Source organism: Felis catus, chromosome C1 (genome assembly GCF_018350175.1).
Source record: "Felis catus isolate Fca126 chromosome C1, F.catus_Fca126_mat1.0, whole genome shotgun sequence".
Classification (NCBI taxonomy): domain Eukaryota; kingdom Metazoa; phylum Chordata; class Mammalia; order Carnivora; family Felidae; genus Felis; species Felis catus.
In genome coordinates this window covers 20,759,796-20,767,873 of record NC_058375.1, presented here as the reverse complement: position 1 = coordinate 20,767,873, position 8,078 = coordinate 20,759,796, and the positions used below count along the sequence as shown (strand labels likewise).

The following is an 8,078-nucleotide window of genomic DNA, read 5'->3' as shown; positions in this document are numbered from 1 at the left end:
GGCGGATCTGGGCGGGCGCGGCGGCACTGGTCGCCCCTTCACTGGTTCATTTCGACGTCCATCAAGCACAAAGGGGCAGAACACGGAGCTTGGGACAATTCTGATTCGGCCTGCACTGGAGTACGCCACTTATGACGCGCGCGGCCTCGATTATGTAAAGCGCAGTCACGCGGGGGCGCCACTAGGAGGTACCTTCCCCGCCCGGGACCTCGGAAGCTCCCAGGCTCCTCCCACTTCGCTCTTTGTTCCCGCCCTCGCTCCGCCTCTCCCCTGATGCGATCGCAACTGCACCTCTCGCGATACCTTAGCGGAGTTGTGATGTTTTGGTTTCCATGGAGCTGCCGTCTGGGAGTAGGAGGGGTGCGGTTGCGCCAAGAGCTGCGCATTGTTGAACTAGAACTCGAGCAAGATCCCGAGCCTGAGAAAGGTGGGGGGCTTGTGAGAGAACTCCACCATCATCTGGACAGGAGGGGCCCGCACTAGGGAGGGAGAGGAGGAAACCATGAGAAACAACGTAAAAGGGGTGCCCTCTGTCTGAGATCCCTAAAAAGAGGGGGGGACTGTAGGATCGTTGACCTCCAGAGAGAAAGGGGGAAGCCCCAGAAACAGGATCCCTGTGTTGAGAAAGAGGGATGCTAGAGTGATGACAGCCGCTCCGGGACGAAGTAGAAGAATACTAAGGCGAGGCTCTCCACCCCTTACAGTCTTTCCGCTCTGGTGGCCTCCCTCAGAGTGCGATGCAGTTGGCCCAAGGCCTGCTTCCTACTTTGTGTTCCCAGTTGCAACCCCAGCTTCTCTTGCAGACAACCAGCTGGGCTTTCCCGGCTGCCCCTGCCCCCTCCCACCCCCACCCCACCCCCCAAGGCAAGCCACACCCTCCTGGCTACTCTGCCTCTCTTCAGCTTTCAGCTTGGCACACATAGGGGCTGCCCAAGGAATTATGAACTTCTTGTTCTTGAGACTTTGGCAAAACTTCCTGCAATACTGACCTTTCCAAGCGCCTGCCCCGTAGATGCTCCTGGGCTTAGATTATTTTTGGTTCTGCCAACCACCTATACAGTACTAATTGCAGTTTCCCTTCAACGTGCATTTTTTTAACAATTGAGGACGCACTTAGAGTTTCTAAATCCCTGGCCCAACAAAATTTACTGTCTCTGAAACCCAAATCCAGCCCCTTTCTTGGGGGGGCTGCCCAAAGATGCGTGTTAATCAAAGGTTTAGGCTCTGGGGTCAGAAAACTAAGTATGGTTCAAAATCCCTGTCCCACATTATTTACTAGTTATATAACGTTGGACTTACCACTGAACTTCTCAGGGCCTCACGTTCCTCAGTTGTACAACCAGGTCATTGTGAGGATCAAAAACAGTACCTGGAAGGTAACGGGAAGCTACTTAATAAGTTTGGTGTTTTAGTTTGGAGTGATGGAAATGTTTTGGAACTAGATGGAGTGATTGTATAACATTGTGAATGTACTAATTGCCACTGAATTGTTCACTTTAAAATGTTTAATTTTATATTATGTGAATTTCACCTTAAATCATTTAAAAAAAAATGTAGCCTTTGTAGGCTCAGGAGCTAGACTGCATGGTTTTGAATCCCAGCTCTATCGCTTAGAAGCTGTACTACTTTGGTCACATTAACAACAAAATAAACAGACCAGAAACAGTACATGGAGGTTGGTACACTAGGTAAATGTTCATTATTAGAAAGAAAAACTGTGTTTCTTATTAGGGAAATGCTGGTGGATTTGTAAACACAGCATCATGTAAACACAGCATCCCTTCTACTCACATACATAACCCCACCCTGGGCTTTGGGCCTCTCTGTGTTCCGGTTCTGATCTCCAATGTATTACTTACCAGTTTTGTAATTGCCTATTTACACATTTTTCATCCATCAGACTATATAGCATTATGGAATCGAAGGACCATATCTTGGTTGTCTCTGTATCCTCGTTACCCAGTTCAGGGTGAATTGATCCATTCTTTCAACAGATCCTTACTGGGTATTCACTACGTACCAGGTTCTGGCTTAGGCACTAGGTGCGTAAAACTGATGTGAATCCTGAGCTCGTGAAGCCAAAAGTCTAGTAACAAAGATAGTCAAATAGCAAGGACTATGAATGATGAGACATACTGCAGGGATAGAGAACAGTGTTGGGGTACAGGAGAAGGTAAGGGGAGTCACCTGGGTAGAGAAGGCCAAGGGACAATTTTCTGAGGAGGTGCCAAGATGTCAGGGTCAAGAAGAACTTAGCCATATGACTTAGCCAAGAATGTTCTGGGCAGAGGGAAAGCTGAACAGCCTGAAGTAGAATAGAGCTTGGCATGTTTAAGAATGAAGAAGAAGCTACTATAGTTGGAGCTTAGCAAGATGGAGGCAAGGAGAGAGGTCAGCCGGAGGTGGCTGGGGCCAGATGTATAGACCCTGGTATGGACATAGGTTTTTTTTTTCCAAAGGACAATGTATGTAGTATAATGGGGAAGAGGCCATTGACAGTTTTTAAGCAGACGAGTGTCAGGTTTGTATTTTTAAGATTTGTCTGGGTGCTATGAGGACAATAGACCGTAGGGGGCAGCATACATGCATAGAGCCGTGAGAAGGCTATTTCAGTCCTCCAGGTAAGAGGTGACCATTAAAATGTTACAGTGAGGGAGGGGTGCCTGGGTGGCTCAGTTGGTTAAGCATCTGGTTTTGGCTCAGGTCATGGTCTTACGGTTTGTGGGATCGAGTCCCCACATTGGGCTCTGCACTGACAGCGTGGAATCTGTGATTCTCTCCCTCTCCCTGCCCCTCCCCGGCCCCCTCCCCTGCTCACACACATACTCTCTCTCTCTCCAAATAAATAAGCTTTAAAAAATAAATCAAAATGTTGCAGTGAGAGAAGTGGACAGATAGATTCAGGACATGTTTTAGAGAGAGAGTCAACAGGATTTAGGGATGGATTGGATTTAGAAGGTGGAAAGGGAAAGGAAGAAATGTACCCAGCTATGTGGATAGTGGTATCATTTCCAGCAAAAAGGAAGATTAGAAAGACAGATTTCAGAAAACCAAGAGTTTTATTTTTGACATACAGGCACGCATCATTTTCTTGAACTTGGCTCTATTGCACTTTGCAGAGATTGAATTTTTACAGGTTGAAAGGTTGGGGCAGCACCGCGTCAAGCAAGCCTGTCCGCACCATTTTTCCAACGTTTGTTTACTTCTGGTCTCTGTGTCCCATTTTGGTAATTCTTGCAATAGCTCGAGTCTTTTCACTATTATTATATTTGTTATGGTGATGTGTGATCGATGATCTTTGATGTTGTTATTGTAATTGTTTTGAGGTGTCACGAACCACGCTCATATAAGACAGCAAACTTGATTGAAAAATGTGCGTGTTCTGACTGCTCTATGAACCAGCTTCTTCCTCTCTTTCTCCTCAGGCTCTGCTATTCCCTGAGACACAGGAAACAATATTGGAACTAGGCCAATTTATAACCCTACAATGGCCTCTAAGTGTCCAAGTGAAAGGAAGAGCCAAATGTCTCTCGCTTTAAATCAAAAGCTAGAAATGATTGAGCTCAGTGAGGAAGGCTTGCCAACGGCTGAGATGGGCCGAAAGCTAGGCCTGTTGTGCCAGTTAGCCAAGTCGTGAATGCAAAGGAAAAGTTGTCGAAGGAAATTGAAAAGTGCTACTCCAGTGAGCACATGAATAAGAAGAAGGCAAAATAGCCTTATTGCGGATATGGAGAAAGTTTGAGTGGTCTAGAGAGGAGATCAAACCCGCCGCGACATTCCCTTAAGCCAGAGCCTAATCCAGAGCAAGGCCCTGGCTCTCTTCATTTCTATGAAGGCTGAGAGAGGGGAGGAAGCTGCAGAAGGAAAGTCTGAAGCTGGTAAAGGTTGGTTTATGAGGTTTAGGGAATGACGCCATCTCCATAGCATTGAAGTGCGAGGTGAGGCAGCAAGTGCTGATGTAGAAGCTGCAGCAAGCCTTCCAGAAGATCTAGCCATGGTAACTGATGAAGGTGGCTCCGCTGAACAACGGATTTGCAACGTAGATGAAACAGCCTCCTATTGGCAGAAGATGGCATCTAGGACTTTCATAGCTAGAGAGGAAAAGTCAATGATCAGCTTTGAAGCTTCAAAGGACAGGCTGACTCTCTTGTTAGGGGCTAATGCAGCTGGTGACTTGCAGTTGAAGCCAATGCTCATTTTTGTTCCAAAAATCCTTGAAAACTATGCCAAATCTACTCTGCCTATGCTCTATAAATGGGAAAACAAAGCCTGGATGAAAGCACGTAAGTTTACAATGTGGTTTACTGAATATAGATTTTTTAATGTTTATTTTTTAGAGAGAGAGAGAGAGAGCGAGTGAGTGACAAGTGGAGGAGGGGCAGAAAGAGAGGGAGACAGGGGATCTGAAGTGGGCTCTGTGCTGACAGCAGCGAGCCCCATGTAGGGCTCGAGCCCATAAGAACCCACAAACTAGGAGATCAGGACCTAAGCCAAATTTGGACACTCGACTGACTGAGCCACCCAGCCACCCCTGTTTACTGAAAATGTTAAGCCCACTGTTGAGACCTACTACTCAGAAAAAAGATTCCTTTCAAAATATTACTGCTCATTGACAATGTACCCGGTCACCCAAGAGCTCTGATGCAGATATACAATGAGATTCACGTTGTTTTGCTAATACATCATCTGTGCTGAAGCCCATGGATCAAGGAGTAATTTCAACTCTGAAGTGTTATCATTTAAGAAATACATTTCTCGAGGGGCGCCTGGGTGGCTCAGTTGGTTAGGCGTCCGACTTCAGCTCAGGTGATGATCTCACAGTTTGTGAGTTTGAGCCCTGTGTCGGGCTCTGTGCTGACAGCTCAGAGCCTGGAGCCTGCTTCGGATTCTGTGTCTTCCTCTCTCTCTTTGCCTCTCCCCCCCTCGTGCTCTGTTTCTTTCTCAAAAATAAATAAACTTAAAAACATGTTTTTATTAAATTAAAATTAAATGAATAAATTTTATTTATTTAATTTATAAATACATAAATAAATAAGTAAAAAAATAAACAAATAAACAAACAAATAAATAAAAATTAAAAAGACGTACATTTCTTGGGGAACTTGGGTGGCTCAGTCGGTTAAGCCTCTGACCCTTGGTTTTGGCTCATGTCACGATCTCACGGTTGGTGGGTTTGAGCCCTGCTTTGGGCTCTGTGCTGTAGAGCCTTGCTTGGGATCCTCTCTCTCCCTCTCTCTCAGCCTCTCTGTCTCGACCTCTCTCTCTCTCAAAAATAAATAAATAGACAAATAAATAAAAACTTTTTTAAAGTTTATTTATTTTGAAAGAGAGCATGAGTGCAGAACGGGGGGAGAGAGGGAGGACAGAGGATCTAAAGCAGGCTCTGTACTGACAGCAGAGAGCCCAATGCTGGGCTTGAACATACAGACCATGAGATCATGACATGAGCTGAAGTCGGAGGCTCAACTGACTGTGTCACCCAGGCGCTTCAAGAAATACATTTCTTAAGGCTATAGCTCCCCTAGAGAGTGATTCCTCTGGTGGATCTGGGAAAAGTACATTGAAAATCTGCGGGAAAGTATCCATTCACCGTTCTACATGCCATTAACAACATTAATGATTCACGGGAAGAAGTCAAAATACCAACGTTGATAGTTTAGAAAAAGTTGGTTCCCACCCTCATGGATGACTGTGAGGGGGTCAAGACTTCAATGGAAGAAGTACCTGCAGATGGGGTGGAGACAGCAAGAGAACTAGAACGAGAAGTGGAGCCTGAAGATGGGAGTGAATGGCTGTGATCCCATTGATACAACTTGAACAGATGAGGAGTTGCTTCTTATGGATGAGCAAGGAGAGTGGTTTCTTGAGATGGAATCTCCTCCTCACGTGAAGACTGTCGAAATGACACAAAGGCTTTAGAACATTACATAAACTGAGCTGATAAAGCAGCAGCAAGGTTTGAGAGGATCGACTCCAATTTGAAAGAAGTTCTACTGGGGGTAACATGCTATCAAATATCATTGCAGGTTCCAGAGAAATCATTTGTGAAAGGAAGAGGCAATCAATGCAGCAGACTTCATTGTCTTAGAAATTGCCACAGCCACCCTGACCTTCAGTACCCGCCATCCTGATCAGTCAGCAACTGTTAACATCGAGATGAGACCATTTGTGACTCTATGGATGGACCAGGGGGTATTGAGCTAAGAAAAATAAGTTAAGAGAAAGACAAATGTCATGTGATTTCACCTATATGTGGAATCTAAAAAGAAAACAAAACAAATGAAGAAACAAAAAAGCAACAACAGAATCATAATCGCAGAGAACAAATTCGTGGTTGCCAGAGGGGAGGGGTTTGAGGGAATGGGCAAAATAGGTGAAGGGAATTAAGAGGTACAAACTTCCAGTTATAAATAAGTCAAGGGGTGAAAGATACAGCATAGGGAGTATAGTCAATAATATTGTAATAACATTATATGTTGACAGATGGTAACTACATTTATTGTAGTGAGCAGAGCATAATGTATAGAATTGGCAAATCATGTTGTACACCTGAAACTAATATAACATTGTCACCTATACTTCAAGTAAAAAAAAGAAGTGAGAAGGGGTAAGTAACTATCGAAACAGGAGAAATTTAATAAATTGTAAGAAACTAAAACAAAAGTCAAGACCTTCCACCAGCAAAAAGATTACAACTCGCTGCAACCTCAGACAATGGTTAGCATTTTTTATCAATAAAATATTTTTTAATGTTTATTTATTTATGAGAGAGAGACAGAGTGCGAGCAGGGGAGCGGCAGAGAGAGAGAGAGGGAGACACAGAATCTGAAGCAGGCTCCAGGCTCCGAGCTGTCAGCACAGGGCCCATTGTGGGGCTCAAACTCATGAACAGCAAGATCGTGACCTGAGTCGAAGTCTGACACTTACCTGACTAAGCCACCCAGGCGCCCCTCAATAAAATATTTGTATTAAGATATGTACATTGTATTTTTAGATACAATGCTATTGCACACTTAATAGACTACAGCGTAGTGCAAATGTAACTTTTACATGAACTAGGAAACCAAAAAATTCATTTGACTCAGTTTATTGTGATATTCACTTTACTGTGGAGGTCTGGAATCAAACTGGCAATATCTCCAAGGTATGCCTGTATTAAGTTCTAGATGCCTGTGGGACATCCAGGAGGAGATATTATGCAGGCAGTGGGCTCTAGTCTGTATATCTCTTATAGTAGAGGTCTGGGACAAAGATAGAGTTTGGGGGACATTATCAGTATATATGTAGTATTTAATACCCTAAGACTGGGTGATATTACCTTGGAAGCCCATAGAGAGAGGAGAGCAGTGTCTCCCTCCTAAGTCTAGGGGAAGTCCATCCAACAGAGGTCTGGTCAGAAGGAGATGCCTGCAGAGGAGTCAGGAGCAAGAGAGTGCAGAGAGGAGAGAGTGGTTTTACAGAAGCCAAGAGAAGAGCGAGACACATTAGTCAATAGTGTCATCAGCTGCTGGGAGACTGAAGTGAGGACAATGATGGATGTTTCCTGAACTGACTTGGACACACCTGTGTTTGCTGATGTCTACCCTGTCAGAACTTGTCCTCTTCCCTTATTGAGTCTTCCTCCATGTGTCTTTGTCTTCCTCCATGTGTCGGCAGCAGGGTGTACCCTAAGGAGCAATAGGAAAAGAGAATTTTCTAGCAGTATTGTTCATAGTATCAAAAAGAAAGGGGATGGGGTGCCTGGATGGCTCAGTTGGTTGAACATCCAACTCTTGATTTCAGCTCAGGTCATGATCTTACAGTTCTTGAGTTCGAGCCCTGCATCCCACTCTGCACTGATAGCATGGAGACTGCTTGAGATTCCCTCTCTCCCTCTCTTTGTGCCCCTCCCCAACTTGTGAGTGCTCTCTCAAAAATAAATAAACATTTAAAAAAAGGTGGGGAGGAAAAGGAAATAACTATTGGCAGGATAACAGATAAATAAATTGTGCTGTGCTTAGGGTACCATGAAAGTCCAGAGAGGGGGACACTTAGCGTTAACTGGGTCAGCTCTCCTAGAGTGTCACCGCCTACCTCCT

General features: G+C 44.8%; 1 long non-coding RNA gene across 2 annotated transcripts; it reads left to right on the top strand.

Annotated features, from left to right (window-relative positions):
- Positions 1-158: 158 nt before the first annotated feature.
- On the top strand, positions 159-4,231 carry LOC111561699. 2 transcript variants are annotated; one of them, XR_006584093.1, is made up of 2 exons: positions 159-427; positions 3,426-4,231. It is a non-coding gene; the product is annotated as an uncharacterized LOC111561699 (long non-coding RNA). The 2 variants fall into 2 exon arrangements; XR_006584094.1 differs by having other exon boundaries at positions 159-1,376.
- Positions 4,232-8,078: the final 3,847 nt, after the last annotated feature.